The sequence below is a fragment of the Oncorhynchus mykiss genome, chromosome 17 (assembly GCF_013265735.2).
Source record: "Oncorhynchus mykiss isolate Arlee chromosome 17, USDA_OmykA_1.1, whole genome shotgun sequence".
Taxonomy (NCBI): Eukaryota; Metazoa; Chordata; class Actinopteri; order Salmoniformes; family Salmonidae; genus Oncorhynchus; species Oncorhynchus mykiss.
In genome coordinates this window covers 5,050,955-5,068,829 of record NC_048581.1, presented here as the reverse complement: position 1 = coordinate 5,068,829, position 17,875 = coordinate 5,050,955, and the positions used below count along the sequence as shown (strand labels likewise).

The 17,875-nt window shown below is 43.5% G+C and overlaps 21 non-coding genes across 21 annotated transcripts; all 21 read right to left on the bottom strand.

The window, feature by feature from the left end:
* Positions 1-1,207: 1,207 nt before the first annotated feature.
* On the bottom strand, positions 1,208-1,289 carry trnal-aag. Its single transcript has one exon. It is a non-coding gene; the product is annotated as a tRNA-Leu (tRNA).
* A 737-nt stretch (positions 1,290-2,026) lies between these two features.
* On the bottom strand, positions 2,027-2,108 carry trnal-aag. The gene has a single exon. It is a non-coding gene; the product is annotated as a tRNA-Leu (tRNA).
* A 736-nt stretch (positions 2,109-2,844) lies between these two features.
* trnal-uag lies at positions 2,845-2,926 on the bottom strand. The gene has a single exon. It is a non-coding gene; the product is annotated as a tRNA-Leu (tRNA).
* A 737-nt stretch (positions 2,927-3,663) lies between these two features.
* trnal-uag lies at positions 3,664-3,745 on the bottom strand. Its single transcript has one exon. It is a non-coding gene; the product is annotated as a tRNA-Leu (tRNA).
* Positions 3,746-4,481: 736 nt separating this feature from the next.
* Positions 4,482-4,563, bottom strand: trnal-aag. Its single transcript has one exon. It is a non-coding gene; the product is annotated as a tRNA-Leu (tRNA).
* Positions 4,564-5,299: 736 nt separating this feature from the next.
* Positions 5,300-5,381, bottom strand: trnal-uag. The gene has a single exon. It is a non-coding gene; the product is annotated as a tRNA-Leu (tRNA).
* A 736-nt stretch (positions 5,382-6,117) lies between these two features.
* Positions 6,118-6,199, bottom strand: trnal-aag. Its single transcript has one exon. It is a non-coding gene; the product is annotated as a tRNA-Leu (tRNA).
* Positions 6,200-7,639: 1,440 nt separating this feature from the next.
* trnal-uag lies at positions 7,640-7,721 on the bottom strand. Its single transcript has one exon. It is a non-coding gene; the product is annotated as a tRNA-Leu (tRNA).
* A 1,764-nt stretch (positions 7,722-9,485) lies between these two features.
* On the bottom strand, positions 9,486-9,567 carry trnal-uag. Its single transcript has one exon. It is a non-coding gene; the product is annotated as a tRNA-Leu (tRNA).
* A 1,090-nt stretch (positions 9,568-10,657) lies between these two features.
* trnal-aag lies at positions 10,658-10,739 on the bottom strand. Its single transcript has one exon. It is a non-coding gene; the product is annotated as a tRNA-Leu (tRNA).
* A 737-nt stretch (positions 10,740-11,476) lies between these two features.
* On the bottom strand, positions 11,477-11,558 carry trnal-uag. Its single transcript has one exon. It is a non-coding gene; the product is annotated as a tRNA-Leu (tRNA).
* Positions 11,559-11,715: 157 nt separating this feature from the next.
* Positions 11,716-11,797, bottom strand: trnal-uag. The gene has a single exon. It is a non-coding gene; the product is annotated as a tRNA-Leu (tRNA).
* A 157-nt stretch (positions 11,798-11,954) lies between these two features.
* Positions 11,955-12,036, bottom strand: trnal-aag. Its single transcript has one exon. It is a non-coding gene; the product is annotated as a tRNA-Leu (tRNA).
* Positions 12,037-12,772: 736 nt separating this feature from the next.
* On the bottom strand, positions 12,773-12,854 carry trnal-uag. The gene has a single exon. It is a non-coding gene; the product is annotated as a tRNA-Leu (tRNA).
* A 157-nt stretch (positions 12,855-13,011) lies between these two features.
* On the bottom strand, positions 13,012-13,093 carry trnal-uag. Its single transcript has one exon. It is a non-coding gene; the product is annotated as a tRNA-Leu (tRNA).
* A 157-nt stretch (positions 13,094-13,250) lies between these two features.
* On the bottom strand, positions 13,251-13,332 carry trnal-aag. Its single transcript has one exon. It is a non-coding gene; the product is annotated as a tRNA-Leu (tRNA).
* Positions 13,333-14,069: 737 nt separating this feature from the next.
* Positions 14,070-14,151, bottom strand: trnal-uag. Its single transcript has one exon. It is a non-coding gene; the product is annotated as a tRNA-Leu (tRNA).
* Positions 14,152-14,884: 733 nt separating this feature from the next.
* Positions 14,885-14,969, bottom strand: trnal-uag. Its single transcript has one exon. It is a non-coding gene; the product is annotated as a tRNA-Leu (tRNA).
* Positions 14,970-15,704: 735 nt separating this feature from the next.
* trnal-aag lies at positions 15,705-15,786 on the bottom strand. The gene has a single exon. It is a non-coding gene; the product is annotated as a tRNA-Leu (tRNA).
* Positions 15,787-16,523: 737 nt separating this feature from the next.
* On the bottom strand, positions 16,524-16,605 carry trnal-uag. Its single transcript has one exon. It is a non-coding gene; the product is annotated as a tRNA-Leu (tRNA).
* Positions 16,606-17,342: 737 nt separating this feature from the next.
* On the bottom strand, positions 17,343-17,424 carry trnal-aag. Its single transcript has one exon. It is a non-coding gene; the product is annotated as a tRNA-Leu (tRNA).
* Positions 17,425-17,875: the final 451 nt, after the last annotated feature.

Sequence of the window (17,875 nt, the reverse complement as noted above, 5' to 3'; positions counted from 1 at the left end):
GTGGCCTTGTTTGAAATTACATTACAGTTTTCTGTTGAGAAAAAGTTAAAGCGGTGGACTTTGATCCCACACCTCTGAAAGACTGGATCCTTAAATCCAGTTCTCTGGACAGCTCGGCCACAGTTCCCACTGTTAAAATGGACTGCTGGGTCGTCGCACAGACCATCACAACTTTCCTTTTTTCCAATCAAGGATTTGACGTGAACAACCACCGTTAAGAGGTGCAACTGCCACTGCGGGGGCACAGGACTTGGTGGCTGGTTGGTTGGAACCCCATCTGTGACACACAACATTGCTTCTTTTCTCCCTTGCATGGCCCTGCATGAAAGTATAAACGCTGAAATAAAGCAGAACATGTGATAGCTTGCGCAAACAAACTCAATAAAGATGGCAGTGGTGGGATTTGAACCGACGCCTCCTTAGAGACTGGAGCATGAATCCAGTGCCTTAGACCGCTCGGCCACACTACCCAGCTCTGGCAAATTATTCACACTTTCTCGTCAGTTACCTAGAGCGTCTGCACTTCCTTCAATTTTTGTCCTCTTTTTAATTTTCTTCTTTAAAATCTTTCTGTATCTCATGTTGCTCTTGCGTCCTTCATCTTTTTTTGATTCTCTTTCTAAAAATCTTAATTTATCTGATGTTGCTCTTTCTTTCATCGTATAAACTTAGAATTAGTTTCTGCTTTTATGTCTGAAGCAGATTGAATTAGAAAAACACTGCAGATAATTGCAATAACAGACGTGGGAATTAGGGTAAAGGCTGGATTCCCTTTATTTGTCTGGTGTCCTTGGTGGCCTTGTTTGAAATTACATTACAGTTTTCTGTTGAGAAAAAGTTGCGGTGGTGGACTTTGAACCGACACCTCCGAAAGACTGGGTCCTTAAATCCAGTTCTCTGGACAGCTCGACAACAGTTCCCTCTGTTAAAATGGACTGCTTGGTCGTCGCACAGACCATCACAACTTTCCTTTTTTCCAATCAAGGAATTGACATGAACAACCACCAGTAGGAGGTGCAATTGCCAGCGCGGGGGCACAGGACTTGGTGGCTGGTTGGTTAAGGCGACGGACTACACTATTGAGTTGGAACCCCATCCGTGACACACAACATTGCTTCTTTTCTCCATTGCATGGCCCTGCATGAAAGTAAAAACGCTGAAATAAAGCAGAACATGTGATAGCTTGCGCAAACAAACTCAATAAAGATGGCAGTGGTGGGATTTGAACCCATGACTCCTTAGAGACTGGAGCCTTAATCCAGCACCTTAGACCGCTCGGCCACACTACCCAGCTCTGGCAAGATTTCCACACTTTCTTGTCAGTTACCTAGAGCGTCTGCACTCCCTTGTATTTTAGTCTGCTTTTTCATTTTCTTCTTTAAAATCTTTATGTATCTCATGTTGATCTTGCGTCCTTCATCTTTTTTTGATTCTCTTTTTAAAAATCTTAATTTATCTGATGTTGCTCTTTCTTCCATCGTATAAACTTAGAATTAGTTGCTGCTTTTATGTCTGAAGCAGATTGAATTAGAAAAACACGGCAGATAATTGCAATAACAGACGTGGGAATTAGGGTAAAGGCTGGATTCCCTTTATTTGTCCGGTGTCCTTGGTGGCCTTGTTTGAAATTACATTATAGTTTTCTGTTGAGAAAAAGTTGCAGCGGTGGACTTTGAACCGACACCTCTGAAAGACTGGGTCCTTAAATCCAGTTCTCTGGACAGCTCGGCCACAGTTCCCACTGTTAAAATGGACTGCTTGGTCTTCGCACAGACCATCACAACTTTCCTTTTTTCCAATCAAGGATTTGACGTGAACAACCACCGGTAGGAGGTGCAACCTCCACCGCGGGGGCACAGGACTAGGTGGCTGGTTGGTTAAGGCGATGGACTACACTATTGAGTTGGAACCCCATCCGTGACACACAACATTGCTTCTTTTCTCTCTTGCATGGCCCTGCATGAAAGTAAAAACGCTGAAATAAAGCAGAACATGTGATAGCTTGCGCAAACAAACTCAATAAAGATGGCAGTGGTGGGATTTGAACCCACGCCTCCTCAGAGACTGGAGCCTTAATCCAGCGCCTTAGACCGCTCGGCCACACTACCCAGCTCTGGCAAAATATTCACACTTTCTCGTCAGTTACCTAGAGCGTCTGCACTCCCTTGTATTTCAGTCTTCTTTTTCATTTTCTTCTTTAAAATCTTTATGTATCTCATGTTGCTCTTGCGTCCTTCATCTTTTTTTGATTCTCTTTTTAAAAATCTTAATTTATCTGATGTTGCTCTTTCTTCCATCGTATAAACTTAGAATTAGTTTCTGCTTTTATGTCTGAAGCAGATTGAATTAGAAAAACACGGCAGATAATTGCAATAACAGACGTGGGAATTAGGGTAAAGGCTGGATTCCCTTTATTTTCCGGTGTCCTTGGTGGCCTAGTTTGAAATGACATTACAGTTTTCTGTTGAGAAAAAGTTGCGGTGGTGGACTTTGAACCGACACCTCCGAAAGACTGGGTCCTTAAATCCAGTTCTCTGGACAGCTCGACAACAGTTCCCTCTGTTAAAATGGACTGCTTGGTCGTCGCACAGACCATCACAACTTTCCTTAATTCCAATCAAGGATTTGACATGAACAACCACCGGTAGGAGGTGCAACTGCCACCGCGGGGGCACAGGACTTGGTGGCTGGTTGGTTAAGGCGATGGACTACACTATTGAGTAGGAAGCCCATCCGTTACACACAACATTGCTAATTTTCTCCCTTGCATGGCCCTGCATGAAAGTATAAACGCTGAAATAAAGCAGAAAATGTGATAGCCTGCGCAAACAAACTCAATAAAGATGGCAGTGGTGGGATTTGAACCCAAGCCTCCTTAGAGACTGGAGCCTAAATCCAGCGCCTTAGACCGCTCGGCCACACTACCCAGCTCTGGCAAAATTTCCACACTTTCTAGTCAGTTACCTAGAGCGTCTGCACTCCCTTGTATTTTAGTCTTCTTTTTCATTTTCTTCTTTAAAATCTTTATGTATCTCATGTTGCTCTTGCGTTCTGCATCTTTTTTTGATTCTCTTTCTAAAAATCTTAATTTATCTGATGTTGCTCTTTCTTTCATCGTATAAACTTAGAATTCGTTTCGGCTTTTATGTCTGAAGCAGATTGATTTAGAAAAAAACTGCAGATAATTGCAATAACAGACGTGGGAATTAGGGTAAAGGCTGGATTCCCTTTATTTGTCCGGTGTCCTTGGTGGCCTTGTTTGAAATTACATTACAGTTTTCTGTTGAGAAAAAGTTAAAGCGGTGGACTTTGATCCCACACCTCTGAAAGACTGGATCCTTAAATCCAGTTCTCTGGACAGCTCGGCCACAGTACCAACTGTTAAAATGGACTGCTGGGTCGTCCCACAGACCATCACAACTTTCCTTAATTCCAATCAAGGATTTGACATGAACAACCACCGGTAGAAGGTGCAACTGCCACCGTGAGAGCACAGGACTTGGTGGCTGGTTGGTTAAGGCGATGGACTACACTATTGAGTTGGAACCCCATCCGTGACACACAACATTGCTTCTTTTCTCCCTTGCATTGCCCTCCATGAAAGTAAAAACGCTGAAATAAAGCAGAACATGTGATAGCTTGCGCAAACAAACTAAATAAAGATGGCAGTGGAGGGATTTGAACCCAAGCCTCCTTAGAGACTGGAGCCTAAATCCAGCGCCTTAGACCGCTCGGCCACACTACCCAGCTCTGGCAAAATTTCCACACTTTCTAGTCAGTTACCTAGAGCGTCTGAACTCCCTTGTATTTTTGTCCTCTTTTTCATTTTCTTCTTTAAAATCTTTATGCATCTCATGTTGCTCTTGCGTCCTTCATCGTTTTTGATTCTCTTTTTAAAAATCTTAATTTATCTGATGTTGCTCTTTCTTCCATCGTATAAACTTAGAATTAGTTTCTGCTTTTATGTCTGAAGCAGACTGAATGAGAAAAACACAGCAGATAATTGCAATAACATATGTGGGAATTAGGGTAAAGGCTGGATTCCCTTTATTTGTCCGGTGTCCTTGGTGGCCTTGTTTGAAATTACATTACAGTTTTCTGTTGAGAAAAAGTTGCAGTGGTGGACTTTGAACCCACACCTACGAAAGACTTGGTCCTTAAATCCAGTTCTCTGGACAGCTCGGCCACAGTTCCCACTGTTAAAATGGACTGCTTGGTCGTCGCACAGACCATCACAACTTTCCTTGTTTCCAATCAAGGCTTTGACGTGATAAACCACCGGTAGGAGGTGCAACTGCCACCGCGGGGGCACAGGACTTGGTGGCTGGTTGGTTAAGGCGATGGACTACACTATTGAGTTGGAACCCTATCCGTGAAATACAACATTGCCTCTTTTCTCCCTTGCATGGCCCTGCATGAAAGTAAAAACCCTGAAATAAAGCAGAACATGTGATAGCTTGCGCAAACAAAGTCAATAAAGATGGCAGTGGTGGGATTTGAACCCACGCCTCCTTAGAAACTGGAGCCTTAATCCAGCGCCTTAGACCGCTCGGCCACACTACCCAGCTCTGGCAAGCTTCCACACTTTCTCGTCAGTTACCTAGAGCGTCTGCACTCCCTTGTATTTTAGTCTTCTTTTTCATTTTCTTCTTTAAAATCTTTATGTATCTCATGTTGCTCTTGCGTCCTTCATCTTTTTTTGATTCTCTTTCTAAAAATCTTAATTTATCTGATGTTGCTCTTTCTTTCATCGTATAAACTTAGAATTCGTTTCGGCTTTTATGTCTGAAGCAGATTGATTTAGAAAAAAACTGCAGATAATTGCAATAACAGACGTGGGAATTAGGGTAAAGGCTGGATTCCCTTTATTTGTCCGGTGTCCTTGGTGGCCTTGTTTGAAATTACATTACAGTTTTCTGTTGAGAAAAAGTTAAAGCGGTGGACTTTGATCCCAAACCTCTGAAAGAGTGGATCCTTAAATCCAGTTCTCTGGACAGCTCGGCCACAGTACCAACTGTTAAAATGGACTGCTGGGTCGTCCCACAGACCATCACAACTTTCCTTAATTCCAATCAAGGATTTGACATGAACAACCACCGGTAGAAGGTGCAACTGCCACCGTGAGAGCACAGGACTTGGTGGCTGGTTGGTTAAGGCGATGGACTACACTATTGAGTTGGAACCCCATCCGTGACACACAACATTGCTTCTTTTCTCCCTTGCATTGCCCTCCATGAAAGTAAAAACGCTGAAATAAAGCAGAACATGTGATAGCTTGCGCAAACAAACTAAATAAAGATGGCAGTGGAGGGATTTGAACCCAAGCCTCCTTAGAGACTGGAGCCTAAATCCAGCGCCTTAGACCGCTCGGCCACACTACCCAGCTCTGGCAAAATTTCCACACTTTCTAGTCAGTTACCTAGAGCGTCTGAACTCCCTTGTATTTTTGTCCTCTTTTTCATTTTCTTCTTTAAAATCTTTATGCATCTCATGTTGCTCTTGCGTCCTTCATCGTTTTTGATGCTCTTTTTAAAAATCTTAATTTATCTGATGTTGCTCTTTCTTCCATCGTATAAACTTAGAATTAGTTTCTGCTTTTATGTCTGAAGCAGACTGAATGAGAAAAACACAGCAGATAATTGCAATAACATATGTGGGAATTAGGGTAAAGGCTGGATTCCCTTTATTTGTCCGGTGTCCTTGGTGGCCTTGTTTGAAATTACATTACAGTTTTCTGTTGAGAAAAAGTTGCAGTGGTGGACTTTGAACCCACACCTACGAAAGACTTGGTCCTTAAATCCAGTTCTCTGGACAGCTCGGCCACAGTTCCCACTGTTAAAATGGACTGCTTGGTCGTCGCACAGACCATCACAACTTTCCTTGTTTCCAATCAAGGCTTTGACGTGATAAACCACCGGTAGGAGGTGCAACTGCCACCGCGGGGGCACAGGACTTGGTGGCTGGTTGGTTAAGGCGATGGACTACACTATTGAGTTGGAACCCTATCCGTGAAATACAACATTGCCTCTTTTCTCCCTTGCATGGCCCTGCATGAAAGTAAAAACCCTGAAATAAAGCAGAACATGTGATAGCTTGCGCAAACAAAGTCAATAAAGATGGCAGTGGTGGGATTTGAACCCACGCCTCCTTAGAAACTGGAGCCTTAATCCAGCGCCTTAGACCGCTCGGCCACACTACCCAGCTCTGGCAAGCTTCCACACTTTCTCGTCAGTTACCTAGAGCGTCTGCACTCCCTTGTATTTTAGTCTTCTTTTTCATTTTCTTCTTTAAAATCTTTATGTATCTCATGTTGCTCTTGCGTCCTTCATCTTTTTTTGATTCTCTTTTTAAAAATCTTAATTTATCTGATGTTGCTCTTTCTTCCATCGTATAAACTTAGAAATAGTTTCTGCTTTTATGTCTGAAGCAGATTGAATTAGAAAAACACGGCAGATAATTGCAATAACAGACGTGGGAATTAGGGTAAAGGCTGGATTCCCTTTATTTTCCGGTGTCCTTGGTGGCCTTGTTTGAAATTACATTACAGTTTTCTGTTGAGAAAAAGTTGCAGCGGTGGACTTTGAACCGACACCTCCGAAAGACTGGGTCCTTAAATCCAGTTCTCTGGACAGCTCGGCCACAGTACCAACTGTTAAAATGGACTGCTGGGTCGTCGCACAGACCATGACATATTTCCTTTTTTCTAATCAAGGATTTGACGTGAACAACCACCAGTAGAAGGTGCAACTGCCACCGCGGGGGCACAAGACTTGATGGCTGGTTGGTTAAGGCGATGGAGTTGGAACCCCATCCGTGACACACATCATTGCTTCTTTTCTCCCTTGCATGGGCGACATGAAAGTAAAAACCCTGAAATAAAGCAGAACATGTGATAGCTTGCGCAAACAAACTCAATAAAGATTATTCACACTTTCTCGTCAGTTACCTCGAGCGTCTGCACTTCCTTGTATTTTAGTCTTCTTTTTCATTTTCTTCTATAAAATCTTTATGTATCTCATGTTATGTTGCTCTTGCGTCCTTCATCTTTTTTTGATTCTCTTTTTAAAAATCTTAATTTATCTGATGTTGCTCTTTCTTCCATCGTATAAACTTAGAATTAGTTTCTGCTTTTATGTCTGAAGCAGATTGAATTAGAAAAACACGGCAGATAATTGCAATAACAGACGTGGGAATTAGGGTAAAGGCTGGATTCCCTTTATTTTCCGGTGTCCTTGGTGGCCTTGTTTGAAATTACATTACAGTTTTCTGTTGAGAAAAAGTTGCAGCGGTGGACTTTGAACCGACACCTCCGAAAGACTGGGTACTTAAATCCAGTTCTCTGGACAGCTCAGCCACAGTACCAACTGTTAAAATGGAATGCTGGGTCGTCGCACAGACCATCACAACTTTCCTTTTTTCCAATCAAGAATGTGACGTGAACAACCACCGATTGGAGGTGCAACTGCCACCGTGAGAGCACAGGACTTGGTGGCTGGTTGGTTAAGGCAATGGACTACACTATTGAGTTGGAACCCGATCCGTGAAACACAACATTGCTTCTTTTCTCCCTTGCATGGCCCTGCATGAAAGTAAAAATGCTGAAATAAAGCAGAACATGCGCAAACAAACTCAATAAAGATGGCAGTGGTGGGATTTGAACCCACGCCTCCTTAGAGACTAGAGACTAAATCCAGCGCCTTAGACCACTCGGCCACACTACCCAGCTCTGGCAAAATATTCACACTTTCTCGTCAGTTACCTAGAGCGTCTGCACTTCCTTGTATTTTAGTCTTCTTTTTCATTTTCTTCTTTAAAATCTTTATGTATCTCATGTTGCTCTTGCGTCCTTCATCTTTTTTTGATTCTCTTTTTAAAAATCTTAATTTATCTGATGTTGCTCTTTCTTCCATCGTATAAACTTAGAAATAGTTTCTGCTTTTATGTCTGAAGCAGATTGAATTAGAAAAACACGGCAGATAATTGCAATAACAGACGTGGGAATTAGGGTAAAGGCTGGATTCCCTTTATTTTCCGGTGTCCTTGGTGGCCTTGTTTGAAATTACATTACAGTTTTCTGTTGAGAAAAAGTTGCAGCGGTGGACTTTGAACCGACACCTCCGAAAGACTGGGTCCTTAAATCCAGTTCTCTGGACAGCTCGGCCACAGTACCAACTGTTAAAATGGACTGCTGGGTCGTCCAACAGACCATCACAACTTTCCTTTTTTCCAATCAAGGATTTGACGTGAACAACCACCGGTAGGAGGTGCAACTTCCATCGCGGGGGCACAGGACTTGGTGGCTGGTTGGTTAAGGAGATGGACTACAACATTGAGTTGGAACCCCATCCGGGAGGTCTGTGGGGCGACGCACAATTGGCCTAGCGTCGCCCGGGTTAGGGAGGGCTTGGTCGGTACGGGTGTCCTTGTCTCATCACGCACCAGCGACTCCTGTGCGCTAGCCAAGGTGGCCAGGTGCACGGTGTTTGGTGCGGCTGGCTTCCGGGTTGGATGTGCGCTGTGTTAAAGAAGCAGCGGCTTGGTTGGTTGTGTATCGGAAGACGCATGACTTTCAACCTTTGTCTCTCCCGAACCCGTACGGGAGTTGTAGCAATGAGACAAGATAGTGGATACTACGAAATTGGGGAGAAAAAGGGGTAAAATTCAAAATAAAAAAATAAATAAAAATAAATAAAGCAGAACATGTGATAGCTTGCGCAAACAAACTCAATAAAGATGGCAGTGGTGCGATTTGAATCCACGCCTCCATAGAGACTAAATCCAGCGCCTTAGACCACTCGGCAGAATATTCACACTTTCTCGTCAGTTACCAGAGCGTCTGCACTGTCTTCTTTTTCATTTTCTTCTTTAAAATCTTCATGCGTCCTTCATCTTTTTTTGATTCTCTTTTTAAAAATCTCATGTTGCTCTTTCTTCCATTGTGTACACTGAAAATGTGTTTCTGCTTTTATGTCTGAAGCAGATTGAATCTGAAAAACACAGCAGATAATTTCAAAAACAGAGGTGGGAATTAGGGTAAAGGCTGGATTCCCTTTATTTGTCCGGTGTCCTTGGTGGCCTTGCTTGAAATTACATTACAGTTTTCTGTTGAGAAAAAGTTAAAGCGGTGGACTTTGAACCCACACCTCTGAAAGACTGGATCATTAAATACAGTTCTCTGGACAGCTTGGCCACAGTACCCACTGTTAAAATGGACTGCTAGGTCGTCGCACAGCCCAGGCCAACTTTCCTTGTTTACAATCAAGTCTTTGACGTGAACAACCACCGGTAGGAGGTGCAACTGCCACCGAGGGGGCACAGGACTTGGTGGCTGGTTGGTTAAGGCGATGGACTACACTATTGAGTTGGAACCCCATCCGTGACACACAACATTTGTTTTTTTCTCCCTTGCATGGCCCTGCATGAAAGTAAAAACGCTGAAATAAAGCAGAACATGTGATAGCTTGCGCAAACAAACTCAATAAAGATGGCAGTGGTGGGATTTGAACCCACGCCCCCTTAGAGACTGGAGCCTAAATCCAGCGCCTTAGACCGCTCGGCCACACTACCCAGCTCTGGCAAAATTTCCCCACTTTCTCCTCAGTTACCTAGAGCGTCTGCACTCCCTTGTATTTTAGTCTTCTTTTTCATTTTCTTCTTTAAAATCTTTATGTATCTCATGTTGCTCTTGCGTCCTTCATCTTTTTTTGATTATCTTTTTAAAAATCTTAATTTATCTGATGTTGCTCTTTCTTCCATCGGATACACTTAGAATTAGTTTCTGCTTTTTTGTCTGAAGCAGATTGAATTAGAAAAACACAGCAGATAATTGCAATTACAGACGTGGGAATTAGGGTAAAGGCTGGATTCCCTTTATTTGTCCGGTGTCCTTGGTGGCCTTGTTTGAAATTACATTACAGTTTTCTGTTGAGAAGATGTTGTAGCGGTGGACTTTGAACCGACACCTCCGAAAGACTGGGTCCTTAAATCCAGTTCTCTGGACAGCTCGGCCACAGTTCCCACTGTTAAAATTGACTGCTTGGTCATCGCACAGACCATCACAACTTTCCTTTTTTCCAATCAAGGATTTGACGTGAACAACCCCCGGTAGGAGGTGCAACTGCCACAGCGAGGGCACAGGACTTGGTGGCTAATTGGTTAAGGTGATGGACTACACTAATGAGTTGGAACCCCATCCGTGACACACAACATTGCTTCTTTTCTCCCTTGCACGGCCCTGCATGAAAGTAAAAACCCTGAAACAAAGCAGAAAATGTAATAGCTTGCGCAAAAAAACTCAATAAAGATGGCAGTGGTGGGATTTGAACCCACGCCTCCTTAGAGACTGGAGCCTAAATCCAGCGCCTTAGACCCACTGTTAAAATGGACTGCTTGTTCGTCGCACAGACCATCACAACTTTCCTTTTTTCCAATCAAGGATTTGACGTGAACAACCACCGGTAGGAGGTGCAACTGCCACTGCGGGGGCACAGGACTTGGTGGCTGGTTGGTTAAGGCGATGGACTACACTATTGAGTCGGATCCCCATCCGTGACACACAACATTGCTTATTTTCTCCCTTGCATGGCCCTGCATGAAAGTAAAAACTCTGAAATAAAGCAGAACATGTGATAGCTTGCGCAAACAAACTCAATAAAGATGGCAGTGGTGGGATTTGAACCCACGCCTCCTTAGAGACTGGAGCCTTAATCCAGCGCCTTAGACCGCTCGGCCACACTACCCAGCTGTGGCAAAATATTCACACTTTCTCGTCAGTTACCTAGAGCGTCTGCACTCCCTTGTATTTCAGTCTTCTTTTTCATTTTCTTCTTTAAAATCTTTATGTATCTCATGTTGTTCTTGCGTCCTTCATCTTTTTTTGATTCTCTTTCTAAAAATGTTAATTTATCTGATGTTGCTCTTTCTTTCATCGTATAAACTGAGAATTAGTTTCTGCTTTTATATCTGAAGCAGATTGAATTAGAAAAACATGGCAGATAATTGCAATAACAGACGTGGGAATTAGGGTAAAGGCTGGATTCCCTTTATTTGTCCGGTGTCCTTGGTGGCCTTGTTTGAAATGACATTACAGTTTTCTGTTGAGAAAAAGTTAAAGCGGTGGACTTTGAACCGACACCTCCGAAAAACTGGGTCCTTAAATCCAGTTCTCTGGACAGCTCGGCCACAGTACCAACTGTTAAAATGGACTGCTTGGTCGTCGCACAGACCATCACAACTTTCCTTTTTTCCAATCAAGGATTAGACGTGAACAACCACCGGTAGGAGGTGCAACTGCCACTGCGGGGGCACAGGACTTGGTGGCTGGTTGGTTAAGGCGATGGACTACACTATTGAGTCGGATCCCCATCCGTGACACACAACATTGCTTATTTTCTCCCTTGCATGGCCCTGCATGAAAGTAAAAACTCTGAAATAAAGCAGAACATGTGATAGCTTGCGCAAACAAACTCAATAAAGATGGCAGTGGTGGGATTTGAACCCACGCCTCCTTAGAGACTGGAGCCTAAATCCAGCGCCTTAGACCGCTCGGCCACACTACCCAGCTCTACTTCAGGTTTTCACACTTTCTCGTCAGTTGAACCCCATCCGTGACACACAACATTGCTTCTTTTCTCCCTTGCATGGCCCTGCATGAAAGTAAAAACTCTGAAATAAAGCAGAACATGTGATAGCTTGCGCAAACAAACTCAATAAAGATGGCAGTGGTGGGATTTGAACCCACGCCTCCTTAGAGACTGGAGCCTAAATCCAGCGCCTTAGACCGCTCGGCCACACTACCCAGCTCTACTTCAGGTTTTCACACTTTCTCGTCAGTTGAACCCCATCCGTGACACACAACATTGCTTCTTTTCTCCCTTGCATGGCCCTGCATGAAAGTAAAAACACTGAAATAAAGCAGAACATGTGATAGCTTGCGCAAACAAACTCAATAAAGATGGCAGTGGTGGGATTTGAACACACGCCTCCTTAGAGACTGGAGCCTTAATCCAGCGCCTTAGACCGCTCGGCCACACTACCCAGCTCTGGCAAGATTTCCAAACTTTCTCGTCAGTTACCTAGAGCGTCTGCACTTCCTTGTATTTTAGTCTTCTTTTTCATTTTCTTCTTTAAAATCTTTATGTATCTCATGTTGCTCTTGCGTCCTTCATCTTTTTTTGATTCTCTTTCTAAAAATCTTAATTTATCTGATGTTGCTCTTTCTTTCATCGTATAAACTTAGAATTAGTTTCTGCTTTTATGTCTGAAGCAGATTGAATTAGAAAAACACGGCAGATAATAGCAATAATAGACGTGGGAATGAGGGTAAAGGCTGGATTCCCTTTATTTTCCGGTGTCCTTGCTGGCCTTGTTTGAAATTACATTACAGTTTTCTGTTGAGAAAAAGTTAAAGCGGTGGACTTGGATCCCACACCTCTGAAAGACTGGATCCTTAAATCCAGTTCTCTGGACAGCTCGGCCACAGTACCAACTGTTAAAGTGGACTGCTGGGTCGTCCCACAGACCATCACAACTTTCCTTTTTTCCAATCAAGGATTTGACATGAACAACCACCGGTAGGAGGTGCAACTGCCACCGTGAGAGCACAGGACTTGGTGGCTGGTTGGTTAAGGCGACGGACTACACTATTGAGTTGGAACCCCATCCGTGACACACAACATTGCTTCTTTTCTCCCTTGCATGGCCCTACATGAAAGTAAAAACGCTGAAATAAAGCAGAACATGTGATAGCTTGCGCAAACAAACTCAATAAAGATGGCAGTGGTGGGATTTGAACCCACGCCTCCTTAGAGACTGGGGCCTAAATCCAGCGCCTTAGACCGCTCGGCCACACTACCCAGCTCTACTTCAGGTTTTCACACTTTCTCGTCAGTTGAACCCCATCCGTGACACACAACATTGCTTCTTTTCTCCCTTGCATGGCCCTGCATGAAAGTAAAAACTCTGAAATAAAGCAGAACATGTGATAGCTTGCGCAAACAAACTCAATAAAGATGGCAGTGGTGGGATTTGAACCCACGCCTCCTTAGAGACTGGAGCCTAAATCCAGCGCCTTAGACCGCTCGGCCACACTACCCAGCTCTACTTCAGGTTTTCACACTTTCTCGTCAGTTGAACCCCATCCGTGACACACAACATTGCTTCTTTTCTCCCTTGCATGGCCCTGCATGAAAGTAAAAACACTGAAATAAAGCAGAACATGTGATAGCTTGCGCAAACAAACTCAATAAAGATGGCAGTGGTGGGATTTGAACCCACGCCTCCTTAGAGACTGGAGCCTTAATCCAGCGCCTTAGACCGCTCGGCCACACTACCCAGCTCTGGCAAGATATTCACACTTTCTCGTCAGTTACCTAGAGCGTCTGCACTTCCTTGTATTTTAGTCTTCTTTTTCATTTTCTTCTTTAAAATCTTTATGTATCTCATGTTGCTCTTGCGTCCTTCATCTTTTTTTTAATTCTCTTTTTAAAAATCTTAATTTATCTGATGTTGCTCTTTCTTCCATCGTATAAACTTAGAATTAGTTTCTGCTTTCATGTCTGAAGCAGATTGAATTAGAAAAACACGGCAGATAATAGCAATAACAGACGTGGGAATGAGGGTAAAGGCTGGATTCCCTTTATTTTCCGGTGTCCTTGGTGGCCTTGTTTGAAATGACATTACAGTTTTCTGTTGAGAAAAAGTGGCAGCGGTGGACTTTGAACCGACACCTCCGAAAGACTGGGTCCTTAAATCCAGTTCTCTGGACAGCTCGGCCACAGTTCCCACTGTTAAAATGGACTGCTTGGTCGTCGCACAGACCATCACAACTTTCCTTTTTTCCAATCAAGGAATTGACATGAACAACCACCAGTAGGAGGTGCAATTGCCAGCGCGGGGGCACAGGACTTGGTGGCTGGTTGGTTAAGGCGACGGACTACACTATTGAGTTGGAACCCCATCCGTGACACACAACATTGCTTCTTTTCTCCCTTGCATGGCCCTGCATGAAAGTAAAAACGCTGAAATAAAGCAGAACATGTGATAGCTTGCGCAAACAAACTCAATAAAGATGGCAGTGGTGGGATTTGAACCCACGCCTCCTTAGAGACTGGAGCCTAAATCCAGCGCCTTAGACCGCTCGGCCACACTACCCAGCTCTGGCAAGATTTTCACACTTTCTCGTCAGTTACCTAGAGCGTCTGCACTTCCTTGTATTTTAGTCTTCTTTTTCATTTTCTTCTTTAAAATCTTTATGTATCTCATGTTGCTCTTGCGTCCTTCATCTTTTTTTGATTCTCTTTCTAAAAATCTTAATTTATCTGATGTTGCTCTTTCTTCCATCGTATAAACTTAGAATTAGTTTCTGCTTTTATGTCTGAAGCAGATTGAATTAGAAAAACACGGCAGATAATTGCAATAACAGACGTGGGAATTAGGGTAAAGGCTGGATTCCCTTTATTTTCCGGTGTTCTTGGTGGCCTTGTTTGAAATGACATTACAGTTTTCTGTTGAGAAAAAGTGGCAGCGGTGGACTTTGAACCGACACCTCCGAAAGACTGGGTCCTTAAATCCAGTTCTCTGGACAGCTCGGCCACAGTTCCCACTGTTAAAATGGACTGCTTGGTCGTCGCACAGACCATCACAAGTTTCCTTTTTTCCAATCAAGGAATTGACATGAACAACCACCAGTAGGAGGTGCAATTGCCACAGCGATGGCACAGGACTTGGTGGCTGGTTGGTTAAGGCGATGGACTACACTATTGAGTTGGAACCCGATCCGTGACACACACCATTGCTTCTTTTCTCCCTTGCACGGCCCTGCATGAAAGTAAAAACGCTGAAATAAAGCAGAACATGTGATAGCTTGCGCAAACAAACTCAATAAAGATTGCAGTGGTGGGATTTGAACCCACGCCTCCTTAGAGACTGGAGCCTAAATCCAGCGCCTTAGACTGCTCGGCCACACTACCCAGCTGTGGCAAAATATTCACACTTCCTCGTCAGTTACCTAGAGCGTCTGCACTCCCTTGTATTTCAGTCTTCTTTTTAATTTTCTTCTTAAAAATCTTTATGTATCTCATGTTGCTCTTGCGTCCTTCATCTTTTTTTGTCTCTTTTTAAAAATCTTAATTTATCTGATGTTGCTCTTTCTTCCATCGTATAAACTTAGAATTAGTTTCTGCTTTTATGTCTGAAGCAGATTGAATTAGAAAAACACGGCAGATAATTGCAATAACAGACGTGGGAATTAGGGTAAAGGCTGGATTCCCTTTATTTGTCCGGTGTCCTTGGTGGCCTTGTTTGAAATTACATTACAGTTTTCTGTTGAGAAAAAGTTAAAGCGGTGGACTTTGATCCCACACCTCCGAAAGACTGGGTACTTAAATCCAGTTCTCTGGACAGCTCGGCCACAGCACCAACTGTTGAAATGGACTGCTGGGTCGTCCCACATACCATCACAACTTTCCTTTTTTCCAATCAAGGATTTGACATGAACAACCACCGGTAGGAGGTGCAACTGCCACCGCGGGGGCACAGGACTTGGTGGCTGGTTGGTTAAGGCGACGGACTACACTATTGAGTTGGAACCCCATCCGTGACACACAACATTGCTTTTTTTCTCCCTTGCATGGCCCTACATGAAAGTAAAAACGCTGAAATAAAGCAGAACATGAGATAGCTTACGCAAACAAACTCAATAAAGATGGAAGTGGTGGGATTTGAACCCACGCCTCCTTGGAGACTGGAGCCTTAATTCAGCGCCTTAGACCGCTCGGCCACACTACCCAACTCTGGCAAGCTTCCACACTTTCTCGTCAGTTACCTAGAGCGTCTGCACTCCCTTGTATTTTAGTCTTCTTTTTCATTTTCTTCTTAAAAATCTTTATGTATCTCATGTTGCTCTTGCGTCCTTCATCTTTTTTTGATTCTCTTTTTAAAAATCTTAATTTATCTGATGTTGCTCTTTCTTCCATTGTGTACACTGAAAATTCGTTTCTGCTTTTATGTCTGAAGCAGATTGAATCTGAAAAACACAGCAGAATTTTTTCAAAAACAGAGGTGGGAATTAGGGTAAAGGATGGATTCCCTTTATTTGTCCGGTGTCCTTGGTGGCCTTGTTTGAAATTACATTACAGTTTTTTGTTGAGAAAAAGTTAAAGCGGTGGACTTTGAACCCACACCTCTGAAAGACTGGATCCTTAAATACAGTTCTCTGGACAGCTTGGCCACAGTACCCACTGTTAAAATGGACTGCTAGGTCATCGCACAGCCCAGCCCAACTTTCCTTGTTTACAATCTAGGCTTTGACGTGAACAACCACCGGTAGGAGGTGCAACTGCCACCGCGGGGGCACAGGACTTGGTGGCTGGTTGGTTAAGGCGATGGACTACACTATTGAGTTGGAACCCCATCCGTGACACACAACTTTGCTTCTTTTCTCCCTTGCATGGCCCTGCATGAAAGTAAAAACGCTGAAATAAAGCAGAACATGTGATAGCTTGTTCAAACAAACTCAATAAAGATGGCAGTGGTGGGATTTGAACCCACGCCTCCTTAGAGACTGGAGCCTAAATCCAGCGCCTTAGACCGCTCGGCCACACTACCCAGCTCTGGCAAAATATTCACACTTTCTAATCAGTTACCTAGAGCGTCTGCACTCCCTTGTATTTTAGTCTTCTTTTTCATTTTCTTCTTAAAAATCTTTATGTATCTCATGTTGCTCTTGCGTCCTTCATCTTTTTTTGATTCTCTTTTTAAAAATCTTAATTTATCTGATGTTGCTCTTTCTTCCATCGTATAAACTTAGAATTAGTTTCTGCTTTTATGTCTGAAGCAGATTGAATTGGAAAATCACAGCAGATAATTGCAATAACAGACGTGGGAATTAGGGTAAAGGCTGGATTCCCTTTATATGTCCGGTGTCCTTGGTGGCCTTGTTTGAAATTACATTACAGTTTTCTGTTGAGAAAAAGTTGCAACGGCGGACTTTGAACCGACACCTCCGAAAGACTGGGTCCTTAAATCCAGTTCTCTGGACAGCTCGGCCACAGTACCAACTGTTAAAATGGACTGCTGGGTCGTCGCACAGACCATCACAACTTTCCTTTTTTCCAATCAAGGATTTGACATGAACAACCACCGGTAGGAGGTGCAACTGCCACCGTGAGAGCACAGGACTTCGTGGCTGGTTGGTTAAGGCGACGGACTACACTATTGAGTTGGAACCCCATCCGTGACACACAACATTGCTTCTTTTCTCCCTTGCATGGCCCTACATGAAAGTAAAAACGCTGAAATAAAGCAGAACATGTGATAGCTTGCGCAAACAAACTCAATAAAGATGGCAGTGGTGGGATTTGAACCCACGCCTCCTTAGAGACTGGAGCCTTAATCCAGCGCCTTAGACCGCTCGGCCACACTACCCAACTCTGGCAAAATATTCACACTTTCTCGTCAGTTACCTAGAGCGTCTGCACTCCCTTTGTATTTTAGTCTTCTTTTTCATTTTCTTCTTTAAAATCTTTATGTATCTCATGTTGCTCTTGCGTCCTTAATCTTTTTTTGATTCTCTTTTTAAAAATCTTAATTTATCTGATGTTGCTCTTTCTTCCATCGTATAAACTTAGAATTCGCTTCTGCTTTTATGTCTGAAGCAGACTGAATTAGAAAAACACGGCAGATAATTGCAATAACAGATGTGGGAATTCGGGTAAAGGCTGGATTCCCTTTATTTTCCGGTGTCCTTGGTGGCCTTGTTTGAAATTACATTACAGTTTTCTGTTGAGAAAAAGTTGCAGTGGTGGACTTTGAACCGACACCTCTGAAAGACTGGGTCCTTAAATCCAGTTCTCTGGACAGCTCGCCCACAGTACCA